The sequence below is a fragment of the Polypterus senegalus genome, chromosome 16 (genome assembly GCF_016835505.1).
Source record: "Polypterus senegalus isolate Bchr_013 chromosome 16, ASM1683550v1, whole genome shotgun sequence".
In the NCBI taxonomy this organism is placed as follows: domain Eukaryota; kingdom Metazoa; phylum Chordata; class Cladistia; order Polypteriformes; family Polypteridae; genus Polypterus; species Polypterus senegalus.
The window spans coordinates 102,858,540-102,877,168 of NC_053169.1; positions in this window are offsets into that span (position 1 = coordinate 102,858,540).

Sequence of the window (18,629 nt, forward strand, 5' to 3'; positions counted from 1 at the left end):
GGCTCCAGTGAATCATAAATAATGGGAATGACACGTTGTTTATTTGGGATAATGAGCTGATCCAAAGTGGGGTTCTAGGACAAGAGATTAAAGATTAAAAATCCATCTCCTGATGAATATCAATAGCGAGCTTTAACCTTTCGCTCTCCTCCCATAGTTGAGAATTTATTTGACTAATTGTATCAAAGCAGAAACTGAACAAAAGGATGGAATGCCGTCTAATTATACATGGGAACGTTTTCCGAAGGGAAGCGATCGTGGTCGCTGAGGAGGCAGGAATCAAATGTGCAGAATGTGTTGAAATGTCGAGCGTTAACACATTGTTTAAAATCGAGCGATCTCGTTAAAAAGCAGACTTTACACGGAAAACACCAAACTGGATGCACTTGGAGATCGTTGAAGGGTCATCGTTCATTGCTGGGAGGTCAGGGGGTCCCAGAGAATTCTCTTTTGTGAGTGGATGAGAAGGTCCAGTAGGTGGAGGAATCAAAGGGCTTGGACAGACTCGGAGTCTAATGAACAGGCAGGGGTTGGAGAAGCGAGGAGAGCCGAGCGCACCAAACGTCCAAACCAGAAGCAAAAACTAAAAAGAGGAGCAGGGGTCCTCAGTCCAGCGTGCTTTTCTGGCCCCTAATCGAGTCTCAATGCCTTTGAGACAAGGATTCGCTGTGTGTGTCGTATCTCGCCAGGGTCAGGCCCGTTTTACTCTCCCCACTTTTGCTTTGTGTTTTGTCGTGGGGGGCTTCATTTTTACATTCAGTTTGTTTTTGACTTTGAAGTCTTCGTTGAATTTGGACGTCAAAGTATGAAGTCAGTGAGCTGGTAAGCATTTTCTGAACGAAGCAGGAGACATAGACTTCGGTTAAACAAAACTGGGAGATCAAACACACAAATGAGAGGCAAGAGTGAAAATCAAAAATTTCAATCCAAAACTGGAAGGACGCTCAATGAATGAAGATCATGTAGAAGGGTGGAATGATGATTCAGGACCAAAACAGGCTGCTTGGGACAAAAGTGGGCAAAAAAAGAGCCCAGTCTGATTACAGCAAAATAATAAAGGAACAAAATGTCAGGCAGTCCAAAGTGCGCTCTTTCTCAATGACCAGTCCTCTCACTCAGACGTTCTTCGACGTGGTCTCGGTTTAGTGCAGAAGCCTGGTGACCATCGAAATGAGACGCAAGAACCAGGAGGGGTGGAGCTTCTTTCATCTCAACGCCCCCAATGGGTGGTGCCTTGAGGCTGTGAGGTGAAAAGGAGAGCAGGCTATTAGTGACAGTGCCCCCCCTCTCATCTCTAGGTGGTATCATTTACTTTAGGTGACCCCCGACGCGCATGCATGACAATCATAACAAAGCGCTTTCGTGTCATACAAAGCGGGAGACCACTGTAAAGGTTTTGTGCTCAGCAATGACGGCTTTGAGTTTCGGAAATCATTCGCCATTGATTTAGATTTGAGAGGACCTCCAGTGAACCGGTGGGATGGCGAAACAATGGCTGCCTGTTATGGCTGCCGCTAGCCATGCAGTGAGATTGGAGTTGATTATTAACTTCTGGTGGCTTTTCTAGTGAGTTTCTGGGACATCTTGGTGGCTACTCTGGGACTTCTGTAGTGAAGGAATCTCATTTATTGTGCCCTTACTTATTTCCTGAACAATAATGCCTATATTACTGTTTCCCATAATTGAAAGCAAATAACAATCCAAACAATCAAACCAAACTTCACAAAACCAAAATTTGGCCCCCACCCAAAAAAAAATTTGAAAAATGGTTTTCAACTTTCTGTGAAAAGGAGTACCTTTGAGCCCTTGTGTCTCATTGGAGGTGAAGCCCTGGGGTTGGCTGATGTGGCCTGCACAACGTCGAGTCCTTCTGATCATCGATCGATTGCTTTGCTCTTCATCATAATGGTGTCATTTCCTGCCCAAAATTGCCTAAAAATGGGGGTTTCTGAGTCTAAATAGGGGGCTGACCCCTGCATGACTAGACATCAAGACACATGAAATTATGCATGAGATGTGCGGGTTTACTCATCCCGGTGAGTCAGGAGGAGTGCTGGACAAAAGTAAAACTGAAACGATTTCAGAAGTGATTCTTCTCAACACAATAATAAATTAGAGCAAAAGTAAAGGAGAAGGCCCAGAGATTCACTAGAAATGACACAAAAATGAATAAACTACACCAGTCACATCAGAATCATAACGCAGGACCCCAAAATCCCCCAAAATGAGCACAAGAACTCAGCAAACCAGTCAGGGAAAGCCATTGATAAAGTCTAAATATAATAACACTGGACCAGCAGTGCACAGGCGTGGTGGTCCCGGGGGCCGTCAGTAGTACCAGATGATACAAGACAAGGCTGATTTAGTCAAATTGGAGAAGCTGAAGCCATAAACTGCACGAAGAGGGGAGACAGGGCAAAAAGACCCCCTCGGCGGGCTGCATCGCCACCCTACAAAGGGTTCCGATGGGCTCAACCTGACAGGTAGATTTACAATGTCGCTCGCGCTCGTTAGATCTAATTGGACTCCCAGTAACTAGCAGATGAAATATGATATTTTTCCAGCAATTGTTAAGTCCGAGTCAGCGTGATGAAAATAATGCGTGCCACTCTGTCGTTTTGGCTCACTTTTCTGCTATTCATGGTCCTTTTTGGGTGGCTTGTTTAGATCCTTTTCTAGATTATGCAGCGCGCTAATTAGAAATCTTATTTTCTCTGTAAAGCGTTCAAAAAATTACCGCTTACCCCACGGGGAATGTCTTTCCAGCCAAAACAAGCGTGCAGGTATCCATACCACACCTGACAATCAGGCACACGACTGGAAAAGGGTGTTCCCATCCTCCCGTTAAGTGCTCATTTCCCCGTATTTTCATATCGGCAGGAAGTAGTTGAAATGGAAAAAGGCTTTCCTTAAAGACCTGTGCCACGAAAGGTCCGCACGAGGTACTCCTTATAAACAGACGAGCGGGGCAGCAGTTCCTCCTGTGGATTGGACCACCGCACTTAGCTGCTCAGCGACGGCACGATGAACAGGATGTTATGATTTATTTAACAGTTAAAGTGGGTGTGAGGACAAGGTGGATGGTGCCCTCCACTTTGGCAGCTTTTTGATTTATTGCTCTAAATGCCACCCTTGCCCCAAGCAAAATCTTAAATAAAACTTTGGGTCGTATGTTAAAAGTAGAACTAGCAACATAACACAACCATAAAAAAGAAAGCAGATGGCAGTGACACAATTTGCAAGGAAGAGACAATAAAGTCACCTAAAAGGGCTTAAGCCTTAGAAGGACTGGAAAAAGTTGATCAATATAATGGGAGTTTAGAGAAGATGTGGCTCTGTAGGGGCAAACTCCGAGTGCCGTCGCTACCTGCTACCTCACTTTTTAAATAAACAACTTTATTTGCATAAATAAATTCCCTTGTGGGAATGCAAATTCTGATGTACCGGAACTCGATTGCTAATTCCATGAATTTCTGGGTCCCCCTTCGTTTATAAACAGATGCTTGTAAAAGATCCAGGGACTCAATGGTGCCAGGCCACCGAGCTCCCACTTAAAGTTTGTTTTCATCGATAAACTCTTCAATTGCTAAGAAAAATAGTTTTGTTCCTTGGGCCGGGGTTTTTACAGCTCCCCTCTCCCTTTAGAGAGTTACAAGCTGGGCCCATTTTGTCTGTTCAGGCCATAAAGTCTGCTTCTTGAGTTTTGGGGGCTTTTAGGTTTACCTTGAGCGGCTGAGGCTAGCTTAGTGTGTTCAGGCCAGCGTTTTTAAAATCGAGGCCTGCTTTTTGAGTCCTGTGATCCTTGCAGCTCAGAACATGAACGATCAAGGGAGTCTGCAGCTTTATACTGTTCAAGACTCCCACAGTTCTGAACCCAGCCAGGGCCTTGTGGATCCGACACCTCACAAGTTCCAAGTAAAATGCAGGAAGGATCCTGGGATGAGGTGCCGAGCTGTCACACAACTGACTGTCTAGCATGGCCGAAAATTGGGGAGAACGTGCAAACTCCACACAAAGTGTGTCAGGCTCTGAAGAAAGCAGTTAGCCACAGTGCCACCCCTGCCCAGCTTTCCCTTGCGCTCATTTTAATGGTTGAGTGGCCATTCTCACCTTAGGTCTGCTCACGAGGCTCTTTCTGTCGGAACGCTCAACCACAAAAGGATTGTTGCTCTCCAGATTTGTCATCTTTAATTTCTCAAGTACACCTTTAATTATCCTCAAGGTTCCCTGGACTGCTCATTATTGCTGTTCCTCGCTCTGAGAGTACACGGCTGCTCTGCATCTTTAATTAATGTTTGACCTCACTACACTGATTTGCATATTGTCTCTGGCCACGCCCACTTCCTCCCACTTTCATTACCTTTATCTTTTGTCTTTTTCCTGCTTTTTGTTGTCCTCAAAGGAGCTAGCAGTTGTGTAGTTCATCACAGTGGTGTACTTCAATTTCTTTTGTTCGGTTATGAACAACGTGGTGGACCAGTAGCCCCAAGCACTAAAGGGATCCACAGCACGTTGTCCCAAACACTTCCAGTAAGGCCCACTAGAGGGGGATTTTGCCATCAAACCCTGGTTAGTAATAAGGGCAAGCACTAAATCTTTATAGGATAAAAAGTTTATTCTCACAAAATAACAGTGAAGTTCCGTGGAGCACAAGGAGCCAAAGAATTGGCCAAAACCATGAAGGCACCCCAATGCACACAAAGTCCCAATACAGAAAACCAGAAACACAATCAAACACGGGGCGTGAAGCTCAAAAGAACTGAGAAAACTCACAAGTCATAAAAGATTTCCAAAAACACAAGAACTTGGCGACTCCAGAGCGCGTTCACAATGAACCGCAAGGAACTGTGGGAGACCCTTCTGGTTCAAAGGGTAGAGGGCAGTCCCTGGCAGTGATTGGCAGGTGGCCCCGCCTCTTGGGGGACCACTCACAAACTCCTCTTGTATGCATAGACAAAACCAAAAATAAAAAATGATGAACGTGAACATAAATAAAACATGAAATTGATCCTCAGCCAGGAGAGGAACCCTCACTGAGACACTCCAAACTAAACTCAGTGGCAGTACCTGGGATGCAAGGCACTATATACAGCATATAACCCCATATTCAGTGTTTGTCTTCAACCTGCACGTGATGTAAATGTAGGAGAAGGCTGGGTGTATCTGAGGTCATGAAGTTGGGACCACACACCTCCCTGATGGATCAGAATCTGCCTGTACATCTCAGCAGTGCTGTTTGTGGAAACGCAGCCTGACACGTGTTGGGACCCTTTAATGTGCTTCACTTTGCCTGAAGTCAACCATCCATGTCCTGATCTTCAGGCCTACGGTGGACAAACTACAATCTGCAGGAGCCACAAATTAAAAACGTTCAAACCTCAGCCTCGAGCACCTGCTGCCTCTTTCCTGCACCCCAGCTCTTGTGTTTGCATGCATAGGTGAGCCATTTGGATTTAATTCCACTTTGGAGGAATGGCCATTTGGTTGCAACCCTTCAATGAAGACCACTTCTGGTAAGACTTCTCTTCCCTGTAGATGGGTGTACCAGAGTCCCAGTAGTTTCTTCATGTTCTGAACTAACAGCAGTGCTGGACATCTTCTGATTTCATAAGCTTGATGTATTTCTCACTTGCAGCAGTACGTTTCCATGTCTGAGTGCTCCATCTGCGGCCCTCAGCCTTGTCCATTGATTTGTGCCTCCACAGAAGAGTTTGGACAGCACATTTGTAAAGACCAGTCTGCTTACACCTTGGGTCTTGTCCTTCTGCCTGCCAAGGTGTATTCCCTGTACACCATTGTTTCTGTTTGTCTTCATCACGTTGGTTCAACTTGCACATGATGTAAATGTAGGAGAAGGCTGGGTGCCAGCCTAAAGTGTCAGAGATTTTAATACCCTGGGTTTAGAGGTTCAAACAGTCATTCTGAAGGTTAGCAGTTGTAAATGAAGGAGTCAACAAGTCATAAAGAGTCAGGGCACTCTGTAAAATTTGCGAGATGTTGTTTTTTGCAATTAAACACACAATAATAGCAGAGACGTCTTCTTCTAATGAGAGTTTTTATCTGGCTGACTCCAAGACGGTGGCGGAGATGGTTTTCAGGTGGGTTCAGGGGGCCCGAAGAGAGGAAAGACGTCACAGGCGGAATGTCCAACAATCATCCGTTCTGCAGAGGGAAGAAGAATAAACACATGAAGTGACAGTGCCACCCCCTGGCTTGGAGTGTAATTACCAGTAGATGAGCCCTGAGGTTGTCTCCCATACTCATGGGTGTGGCAGAGTACATGAATGAACATATAGAGCTATGCTGCCTCTATAATCGATCAGACGTCTGTCTTTGTTACGGACTTTGAATGCTAATGTTCAAAATCACCCCAGCTAGGCACATCATGGTCTCTTATTGTTGGCTACAGGAGGGTTTATAATGAAGATGCATGCTTGAGAATCCCTCTTGGCACTAATTTCATAAGTTCACTGTCGGTCAGAACGGAGATTAAAACACACAACTCCCCTGACTTAACCCTCCTGGGCACCAACCATTAAAATGTATCCAGGCCTTGCTAACACAGCCTGCTGTTGAAGGACACCTTGGATGAAGACCTCATCCAAATACACAATATCGATCAAATACAAAAATGCACAGCAATGACTTTTGTTGAGGGTCTTCAGGTCTCGATGGCCTCCCTCCTGGTGGCCAGGCTCCACATTACATCCTAACATCTCCTCTTTGATCTCTAGCTGGTGGCTTTAGGAGCATCTATGCACAAGAAGTGATTTGTTTTAAATGTATGCGATGGCGGTTCATATCAATTGCAATGTAAAGAAATGTGTGAACGGCCTTGGCGCTCGCTGTTTATAGTGAAGCCGCCTCTGTGCATTTCCGATGGATGTGACTGAAGGTGATGAGGCCCACAAAGCGGAGCCACTTTTCACGATGAAGAAGATTGTGTGTGGATAAAGTCATTCTTCTTTACCAATAAACGAGTTAATAGACGCTGGATTAAAAAAATGACACGGAGGAGCCCAGAGAAGCAGGATGTTTGGACGGAGTGCACATGCTTTAAGAATTAAATCCTATCATAACATTGGCATTGGTTTCCTATTTTTCCAACTGATTTAATTAACAGCCATTGTCTTAAAGCATATAAAAGGGAATGTCATTTTTATTCAGAGACCACCGTCTGGCAATTGATTTATTGGACCTGAGCTGGCAGCGACTACTAACAAGTATTTATCAGCCGCTATTAAAATCATATTGATATAGCAAGGTAATCCCGCATATGTATATAAATTAGTAACTCTGCTGTCAAAAGGGAAAATAACATGTTTCAGAAATATATCTGTCTTCTACTGTCTACTTTGGTGATATGAAAAAGATGCATTCTGTCACAACTGTGAATTAGAATAAAGGTGCCGCATGTTTTCCTGTCCAATCTATCAGAAAATAATGGCTACGCAAATGTGCCGGGATCTGAATCTTTTATCAGTTTCTGTAATTACTTTTTCTGCATAATTGTATGGGCTTTCTACATGGTGTTTAGTGATTCAATTATATTGCAATTAATGTAATTAACTCTAATAAGCCATTAAAAGTCAGTAGGAGGTCCACTCAAGTCAATAGAAGAGAAAGAATGTATGAAGAAGGTATTATTAACCTGTGCAAAATTTCCCCTGAAGTTTCTTTCTGAAAGCGCGTTAAAAACACGGCAAATGAAGCGAGTGTCATGGCAGATTAACTTAGAATGTTTATCGTCCTCGGCTCACAGCTTTAGCTGTTTTAGCAAAACTTCAGGGGTTTTTTGTTTTATTTTTTCCCCAGGACTTATCATGGACTTGTGTTACTTTCCCTTTAGAAGACAAAGGTTTACTCTTGGAAATGGGAAAAAGAAAAGTGGGCTCTTGTCTTATTTGTAAGGCTCATTTGTTATTAGAGGTGGAGGTAAAAAAAATGAAGAGGCTGCTCGTGTTCCTCGGAGTCCATTCGCTCTTTATTTGATTTTTAGCCAATTTCTTGGGCCTGTATGGGATTTATGTTGTAACATTTTCACTCTCGGCGCAGCACCGATTTCATGGCTCGGGTCATCAAGTGCTTCAAGGGCTGATCGGTCGATCTTGAGTTGACTATCCACTGACAGACGTGGGTTCGGTGGTCCGTGCTATCGCCTGTGCCTCGCTCCTGTGACAATGAGAAGGGCCCACTGAGTGCCTCTACACGCATACACATAAACTGGGATGACCCAGTTAAGACAGAAACCCCGTGACACCCATGTGCACCTGCGCATCACCTTCAAAGGCTCTGGGAAGGTAAGCAGTACCACCTGGAGATGAGAGGGGGTGCTGATGCCAACTGTTTCCTCTCTCTCTCTCTCTCCAGGCCCACAACACCAATACACCTGGGACACCAGAGAAACAGGCGACCCCCAGTATTAGGTGTTCATTCTGGACCTCAGTGGTGTCAGAGCCCCTGCTGGGGTTGCTGCAAGCCCCTGTACTTTGAGTGCCGAGGGCACACAGTTTCTTTATTTTAGAACATTAGAACACTCGAGACGAGAACAGGCATTCACCGCAACAAAACTCGCCAGTCCTATCCACTTATTTCTACTAAAAAAAATCAAGTCGAGTTTTGAAAGTCCCTAACGTCTTACTGTCCACCACACTACTTGGTTGCTTATTCAGAGTGTCTGTCGTTCTTTGTGTAAAGACAAACTTCCTGATGTTTGTGTGACATTTACCCTTAACAAGTTTCCAACTGTGTCCCCGTGTTCTTGATGAACTCATTTTAAAGTCACCGTCTCGAGCCACTGGACTAATTTCCTTTATAATCTTGAACACATCAATCATGTCACCTCTTCATCTTCTTTTTCTTAAACTGTAAAGGCTCAGCTCTTTTAATCTTCCCTCATAATTCATCCCTTGTAGCCTCCTGTAATCAGCCCAGTTGCCCTTCTCTGGACCTTCTCTATTGCTGTGCTGTCCTTTATGTAGCCTGAAGCCTAAAACTGCACCCAGTACTCCAGAAGAGGCCTCACCAGTGTGTCATAAAGCCTGAGCAGGACGTTCTCGGACTTGTACTCCACACATCAAGGCGCTATATAACCTGACATTTTCAGACAAACAATTAAATGGAGTTGCCCAATTGGCACCCCCAACCTTTCATCTGGCAGCCTCGGTGTCTGCTCACCTGGTCTCGCCCAGTCTTTGTGAAATCCACTTATGGAGTCCTCCTTTGGCAAAATGCGCCAAAAAGCGTTAAACGTCCTCATCAGCCACCGTGACTCTGAAGACAAGCGTGGAGTCTGCGACCACCGAGCAGCGAGTGGAGTGTTACTGCTAAAGGCAACTTAGGCACACTACTCAATACTTACAAAAAAAGGAACTGAACATGGGATTTCATTACTTATCATAAAATGTAATGCCATTACAAACCTCTGAAAATCTGCACGTTTGACTGGGAGGAGTTTGTGACTAAATCCTAAGCCCATAAATGAACCTTCATAAAACTGGCCAGAAATGCTCTTGTGTTCTATAAATTCATTATGTCCATCATCCGCTTTAGCAATCTCGACCTGAGAACCTGCAGATTTATTTAATACAGACACTGGCCACTGCGCCACCCAATCAATAGTATCAATAATGTATCAATAGCACATTGCTGGCTGAAAACTAAACGGACACTTTATTCATTCGTTTCTGTCACCGGATTGCATGCAGCGCATTCTTACACTTGGCTGTGTGACTGACGGCTGATTTACACTTCGCCTCAGGAACACCGTATTGCACATCGCCGATGGCGGGGCCTGACACGCACCTCTTCAAAAAAGGTATTATGTGAACCCCACGCAGACCCCTACAACTCTGAATGGCTAATTTGGTAATTATGGATTTCCTAAGACACGTTTCCATTCATCTTCTGGATATGAATTTGGCAAATGTGTGAAAAAATGTGAAGGACAAATACATTCAACTATGGAAGAAAATCCGTAGCAAGACGAGCGGTGATCCTGGAGGGCAAAAACTGCAGGCCTTTTAGTGAACCCTCGGGTGTTATGAACACCGCCAATGTGCATGTGCCTGTGGTGTAGAAGTATAAAATGCTTTTGACAGCGTAGCCTACACACATATCTATGGTGTAGGCGTGACGCAGAACTGAAACGGAGCCTTAAGAAGTGCAAAGGATCAGCGTATCGGTATCCATGCTTCTTGCCTTCTGCCCAGTGCTGCTGGGAAAATAATAAAGCCTGGTGTTTTTACTTTAATAGATAAGTATATGTCACTTGTTACTTTAGCGCATAATCAGATTACGTATCTCGTGCAATGTAAGTGCATCACCCCTAACTCTGCTCCCAAGATTGTGCTGCTCTGTCTGTGTGTAGCCCTGTGCAGCCAGCTGATCAGCATCAATTCAGTGATTTCTGAAATATTCAGACAGATCGTTTCAGCCAGGAGAAGGATTAATCCATCCGTACAAACATTTTCCCTCAGGAAATTTATCTTGTGGACACTTCTGCCATTTTCTACCTGTCACTATTAGACGCTGTGTGATGCAAACAGATGTGCAGGCCATCTGACAGACTACGAAATCCTGATGGGCAGCCTGGTTAAGGGTTTACATGGCCATATAACTGGGCTACCTGCAGGTTCTCAGAGACCAATAACCGGATTCCTCTAACCATAGGCATACCTGGTGTAGTGTCCGGCTGGGGTGCCTTCGCACTGCAAGGATCGGGGAAGCAAGTGTGGCCAGAGCATTACCTCCCCAGGGACCCTAGATGGCAGCCGTCCTGGGTTGCAGCGGTGCAGCAGGGCTTCATGGGAGTTGGAGTTTGGTGCAGCCCTGTAGTGATCCACTGGTGCTGCCAGGGGATGATGCAGCAGGATCTGCTGAGCTCTTTTGGGACGTTCTTCCTCCACACCTGGAAGTGCTGTCGGAAACGAGGTCATCAAGCACCTGGAGCCAGCAGCCACTCGTTGAGGAGCCTGAGTTGGGAGGAGGAAGACAAAGCTTGACCGGAGGAGTGGACGAGAAAGAAAAGAAAGAGAGAAGGAAGAGTATTGCTTTGCATTGTGCTTGTGAGGCTGTGCTGTACTTGTGGGAAACCAAGGCAAAATAGCAAATAAAAAACACGTGTGTGCCTTGAACCTGTGTCTCATGGTTGTCTGTGTCGGGTTGAGGTGGCAGTGCCAGCCTGGTGGTCCACAAGTGGCATAGTCAGCAGGTTTTCCTGGCTGTCTGCAAGGCAGGGACTGGCATTTGAAATCTTGTGGTGGGCCACAATGACAATTTAGAAACTGGGTTTCTGTGAATGACCAGGTTATTAAAGGCCATGGAAATGCACTGACAGATGTGAAATGGATACATATGGGACTGAACCTGGGAACCCCTACATTTGATAATTCATCTATTTTTATCTTTGAGCACACATATATTTCATCCCATCTGAAACCCTTCTCTCTATGTGCAGAAGCAGGGCACAGTTTATTTTGGTGCAAACCGTGGAAAGAAGATGCAGGTAAACCTTCAAACACTGCAGAGGAGCTTTGTCTCTACTAGAATCCATTGGCTTGGGCGTGTGGCTACTGGCCACAAGATGAGCACAGATGGTGAGCAGTACAAGGTAGGTGGGCAGAGCCCAAGGTCGGTGTGAAGTGCTTGGGGGGATTGCTGGAGACTGGGGAAGAGCTGGTGAGGGTCTGATGAAGGAGAAAACAGTTTCCACTGCCGAATAACCTGTAGGGGAACAATATACTCATGAAATACCAGCAGGGAATGGGAAGGGACACACAACAGGCCAGTGAACCTTTACAGGGATTGATTCTGGATCGCACCATTGAGAAGGCGTTTGCAGTAGCAGAGCTGATGGTCACCCTCAAGTCAGAAAACCACCCACTGGAAAGTGACAAATAATGACGTAGGTGACATGCCTCCAGCTCTGTCACTTCCTGTCTTACCCAATATAAACTCCGGCAATGCAGATCTTGGCCGCCATTTACCCATCTGCGCTCATAGGAGTTGGACAATTCATTCCATGATGCTCTTTTTGTGAGTTTCTATGAGAAAACCCAGCTCTTTATCTTCTATTATAACAGCAGCTTCCATGGATGTTCTGAGACTACAGGTAGCCCCAGTGAGAGACCACTGATGTCCCATCAGCTCCAGGCTGATCCCACCACTTCAGCCCCATGAATATACTGTAAGAGAAGATGGCGGCAGGAATGTTGTTGTCGTCATTGAACTGAGGAGCACTGAACATCTCATATAACACCCGACATTCGGATGAGACGTAAAGCCAAGGTTCTGTCTCGATGTGCTCATCACATTAAATTCGATAAACTTTATTAATCCCAAGGAGAAATTTAGATGCATACAGAAGCAGAAACATAAAAAACAAACTCAAAAGACAAATAATACAATCAATACATAAATAATGTACAGCATATCACACAGAAGTTGCAAAATGGACATAAAGAGCATATGCACTTAGTTTGGGGCATCAGGATGAAGTACTGAATTGCCTGATAGCAGCTGGCAGAAAAGACCCCGAGAGGGGCTTCTTAGTACACCATGGAGGAATGACCATGTGGCTAAAAATACTCCAAGGCAGTGTCACCTGAAGGGGACAAAGTGGATTTTTCAGCCACCATCATGATAAAAGATTTCCAGGCATCTTTCGAAAAGCATAGAATGTACCCCAGTATCCTGTCATTCTCGTCACCCCCCTGCCTGTTTCTCTCACCCTTTCACCTCCTAATAGCTAATGTGTGGTGAGCATACTGGCATGAGAATGGCTGCCATCTCATCATCCAGGTGGGTGCTACCCGTTGGTGGTGGCTGAAGCGGCTCCTCCAGATTGTCCAGGTAAAGCTCTTTGAGACGATGAAAAAAATGTTAAATAAATGAAATGAATTGATTCCTTAATCAATCAATCAATCAATCAAGCTGACAAAGCCCCCACTAATCGATTGTCGATCCTTTCATCGAGACGTTTCCGTATTTAATGGAGGTTCCTGGCTGAATCCCCAGCTCTTTACATACCTGGTTGTCTTTTCATGTCACACATTCCACCATCCAATGCCTGGACTCACCCTTCCATTGTGAGACCCTCAGTGTTCAGTTCAGGGCTGTGATGGGGAGGGGGGGCTTTTGGCCTGGATAGCCCCATTAGTGCCCATTTTTATTCAGCCGCTTTCGAGTTGATAGAAATAAATGAAATACACCTAAAATAATTCACCATTTCAATGCTTTTCCTTTCAAAGCACATAACGTTGATACAAGCGGCTATTAATTGTCAGGCTCTTTGGGTTGTAAGAATAGAATTTCACTTGAGCAGCGCTGACAACTTTAATGGGAGGCACACAGAGGCTTACCTTTAACACTTTATTTTAATTAATAATCTCAAGTCTAATATGATGGCCATGTCCAATCCAAGAGTGCTGTGAAAAACAACTATATTTAGCGTATTACACGAATGTGGGTGTGAATGGAAAACAAAAGAGTCAGGAGCCGAGCTCCTGCGCCGGGTGATACGTCACCACAATTAGAGTCGAATGTGCACTGCCCACTTGTACCTCCATCCGGACACTTCTTAAAGCAAATAAAAAGTGATTAATGATACGCGGCCGAGGGAATGGAGGAGTGACGGGCAGCCAGCCCACACTCTCCTCCGTTAAGTCGAGGCCGATGGCTCCTGTTTGAAGCGGTGAGGACACACACGAGTGCTTTGAGAGGGCTGGCGGGTGGCGGACTTCCATCGGGAGTTTGTTTTCGAGCGACGCACTTGTCTTTGCTAACATCTTTCTGTTTGGATTGAGGATCTGCCGACCCCTCTGTGAGTGAGTCTGGGGAGTCAATTAGGTTTGAACAATCGTATTACAATTTATTGCCATGTGTTAAGTTATTACACCCAGCTTAGTAACCAAATTATTAAAACCAGTTAGAAAGTGTAAGCACGGCATAACTTTCAGGGAGCCACCTCAATCGACTGAGTTCAGTAGGTAACCATTTCAGGGTTGAAGGAGTCCACCAGGATTGGGCAAAAGGCTAAAAACAGGCCTGGACAGGGACATGGGCCACACTCACTGAGACACAGTGGCAAACTGCGCTTGTCCATAATTAAATCCTTCTTTGTTTTGCGCGGTTCATGAAAATGGAACTTGCAGTGCTATTCAGGTAAGACCAACGTTAAGAAATAACAGAAAGGAAAGGCAAAATTCAATTAAAGTGATTGACCATTGTGGATACCAGGCGAATGTGGCACTCTGATGGTAAATGAGAGCATCCATGAAATACTGAATGATCGGACTCTGGAGACGAGGTCGATACTCTCTGCACATCACAGCTTACACGCCACAGGCCACTTCATTCATGTCTAGATAAACTTGTATTTTCCATGCTCGTATTTTCAGCTCATTTAACTGACACATTACGACTTATAGCATCAGGAGGAGTGAGATGCTGAATCACTGGTTTCATTTGAGCTCATGCAGCGGGTAAGTCGTTATAAAGCAGACACATTAGAAACATTCAGATGAGAACGGGACAACAAAGCTTACAATCCTATCCAAAAACAACGAGCTGATGCAGAGGATTCTGCGCACGGAAACATCTCATGACAGCGACCTCCTATACTTTTCTGGTGTTTTATTTATTTGTAATGGGGATCTGTTTGCCATCTGTAGCAGCTATTAAGGGCAAAAAAGAGGAAACTATACAAAGTATACAAGTTGTTGTAATTACTGCAAAGGTAAAATTGAAACAGTAATTTGTAGTTGAAATCGCACAGAATGTTTCCCTGTTTTTTGAACAAAACATGAGGCCAAGGATTCCCAGATGGTTTTCAATGGGAGATTCTGAAATTTCAAAACATTGTTGAGTGGGATCTGATCGAGATATCTCAATGACCAGAAGTCGATGCACTGTGCGTCAGTCTGCCGGCATTTTACTATCAGGAGTGGTGATCAAGCAAGTGAATGTGGAAGATATTAAAAAGAAATTCTCTAAAAATACTAGGGGGCTTTGCCCCCTGCTCGCTTCACTTGCCAACCCCCCAGCCTGCTCTATGTGCCAGCCACTTCACGGCTCTGCAGCTCGCGCACGTGGATTTCACTTTCACCAAACAATGAATCTTTTAATTATCCTGGATACGCCTCTTCATTGGGAAGAACACTACTTTTCCCTGATGGCAGCATGAATTAGACGATCTGCAAGTCTCTGATTTAAAGTTTAAATCCAAACAATATATTTGATCTCTTTTCGCTATTCCATTATTTCATCGAGTAATAATTTCCATTTGTTTGCGCTAATGCGATCTTTACTATCATTTTTTGGAGACTTTTGAATTTTATTACTTTCTTTATCTCTAACCTGCTCTGCATGTGTATCCCGCCAACATTTTTGAATTATTTATGATGTTCAACTTTGTCGTCTACTCCTTGTCTTTTATTTCCGGCCATTGGCCTGGTTAAATCTCTTGGCACAAAGTCTCATTTCGCGGGACGTGAAAGTATCTCTCTGAGAAAGTCATGTCTCGTCCCAGGATTTTTTTATATAATAGAGACTTTTGAAACCATAAGCTTATCCGGAATTGACATTGCACAGAGTGTGTCTTTGTTTTAAGATGACAAGTCTAAAAAATGTGCCAATACCTTACAATGGGAAATGTTGAAATTTCAAAACTTCATACAGTGTACTCTACTCAAGAAATTTCTGAAAGAAAACTGAACTTTGTAGATAAAATTCTCTGAATAATGAGTGTGCCACCATCCAAGAAAATCACATCACGGGGGCTGAGTTGTTTAATGCAGACAGACAGACAGACAGACAGACAGAAGACAGATAGACAGGCATGGCAATTACGATAGGTGCTTCTTACGTTATATGTGGATGCACCCAAAACACATAAAAATAAATGATAAAACATTCACCACTAAATTGAGAACATGTCCCTAAATTAGGGATTGAAGCCTAACTCGGACACTTCTTAACACTTCTCATACCAAGTGGTAGCAATAGTGTGCCCACAATCTAAAACAAAGTGATTGGAAAATGGAAAGAGAGCAAACACAAAGTCAAAATGGGGAATGGCCAATGGTCAAACTGGAGTCCTAAATCCTAAAATGCAAATTACCAATCTTGGCTAATAATTCTTTTAACCAGGCTAACTAGAGCCGTGAAAGTCTATTAAACACAAATATCGAGTGCCACGCATGGCTGACAGTTTAAGGGCTCGAATAATTGTGCTTCTCTGGCAATTGTGTCGACGTCTCTCCCATCTGAGTCTTTGAAGCTCCGTGGCCATATTAGTTAGAATAGCATTTAGGTCTTGTTCTTCGGTCATCTTTTGAACTATAATCCTGCCGACTACGCCACTGTAAAATAAGAAGCAAAAAATCTTGCTTGAAAATCAGGTTGAATTAACGCAAAGGACTTAACAGACTTGATTTCAAAACAGAACTGAAGTCACATTTGAATATGAGGTGGTTATATAGTGGAGCCGACCCAGACACAGACAGGCGGACATGTTGTTCTTCACCACCACACGTTTATTATTTACAAAATATATACAATAAATGGTCACTCAGACCCAGAATAGTCCAAATAGTGCACAAACCCCAAACACACACAGTCCTGACCACAATATGCATTTCTTCGGGCCGCCTCCACTCTCCTCTCTTGTCTCGTCCTCCTTCCACCCGACTCTAGCCTGGAATGAAGGGAAACGGCCCCTTTTATACACGACCCGGATGAGCTCGAGGTGCTTCCAACACTCCCCCATTGGCCACGCCCCAGCGTGGCGGAAGTGCCGGCTGTTCTCCCGGCAGCTCTCCGGGTGTCGTCCAAAGTCTTCCCCCCAGCACTTCCTGGTGTGGCAGAAGTGCTGAAGCAACAGGTCACCAAGGCATTGGGGCGCCTCCTGGCGGTGACCACAGGCCCCTACAGGGTAGGGCTTCCATGCCCTCAACCCGTGGCCCCCAGAGCAACCAGGAAGGCAGCCCCCACGTGATCCAGGGTGGGCTTTGACCCTCTTCCGGTCCTTCATGGCGTCCCGGCCGGGTCGTTGCCCCTGGCATCCCTGACAATAGTCAGGTGACAGGAAGAAGAGGGCTCAGTAGGACCAGAAGAGGAAGTGACAATCTTGGAAAGCAGGTTGATGGGCCCAGAAAGAAAAGTGAGGTGGAGTCTTCCGAAGGTCTGCAGAGAAACAAAAGGAGAAAGATTTAGAGTTTCAGCGCCAACCCCTGGCCCAGCAGAGAAACACAACTTAAAATGTCTCCCATACGCGCATGTGTGACACAAGTCATGGACACTCAGAGAAGGGCTGAGGTGAAAGGGATTTTTTAAAGATTAACACTTTTTTTTTGGTAGCACCAGGCTGCTGATGGTTAATGACAATCGAAAACAAATAAACAGGAAGAGGGAGAGGGTGACCTTAAATCCCTTTAACAGCAATGATGTCACGTCACACTACGGCACTTCCAGACATCGGGTGGTAGCCACAGACTTTATCAGTAAGAATGACAAAGCCCCCTGGGCTGGACAAAATGGCATCACATAACGATGAGCAAAATTTCAGGTAAATGAAGATAACAATACAAAGTAATAAAAATAGTACAAAAATCTAAAGTAGAATGCAGAAATCTCTGCAAATCTTTACAGTAATCCCCTAAGGGACTCGGATGGTGGACAATAAGACAATAAGGAACCTGCGGGTGCAGAGTTAAATGACACACACAAAGCAGAACACAACAATCGTGGGGAATGGTGGGGTGGGGGGGGATTGAAAACTACGACGTAAATAGGGACGAGGCCAAGCTGCCATCCCACCAGTCTCAATGCAGCTTTGAATTTTGACAGGTCTTTAAGATGGGGCTTGTCTACCGGGTCTGTCCCCCTACCATTCATGTGCCCCTCGTCCCCTTTCAGTTGAGCAACTCGTTTCAGGAGAAAGGTGAAGAATTGCCATTTCACAATGGAAAAAACTGCACACGAAAGGTCATCGACTCCTGAAATCTGCGGCTAAGACACACTGTGTAAACGAGAACTTTGAACATTTAGAAACCAGCAGGCCAGTGGCTCGTTTCCAACTGCTCATTCTATTCTTGGATTTCCAGTGGATTTTTCAGTGGGACAGAAGTGAATTCTGGATTTGTGCTGTTTGTCACAAATACAGGATGAGGGTGACTGTGAGGTGACAGGTCTTTTAGGCCTCACGTTATCCTCAAAGTGCAGCATGGAGGTGAGCAGTGGTGGTCCTCAGTAGACCCCCTTTGGTTGATCTTTTCCTAAACCTGAACCTGCGTGTGTGACATGAAGTTATATGCTTGAAAACACAGGCCCTCTCTTTTATATATAAAGACATTGTCCAATGGCCGAAGTCAACACACAGGTGACAATTACGTATGTCAACCAAAGTTCAGGTTTGTTGGAATCTTTAGAAATATCCATCCATCCATCCATTATCCAACCTGCTATATCCTAACTACAGGGTCACGGGGGTCTGCTGGAGCCAATCCCAGCCAACACAGGGTGCAAGGCTGGAAACAAACCCTGGTCAGGGCGCCAGCCCACCACAGCTTTAGAAATATGAGTGTCCAAAATATCTCTTGTACAAATGAGCAGTGGAACAAATACGATTT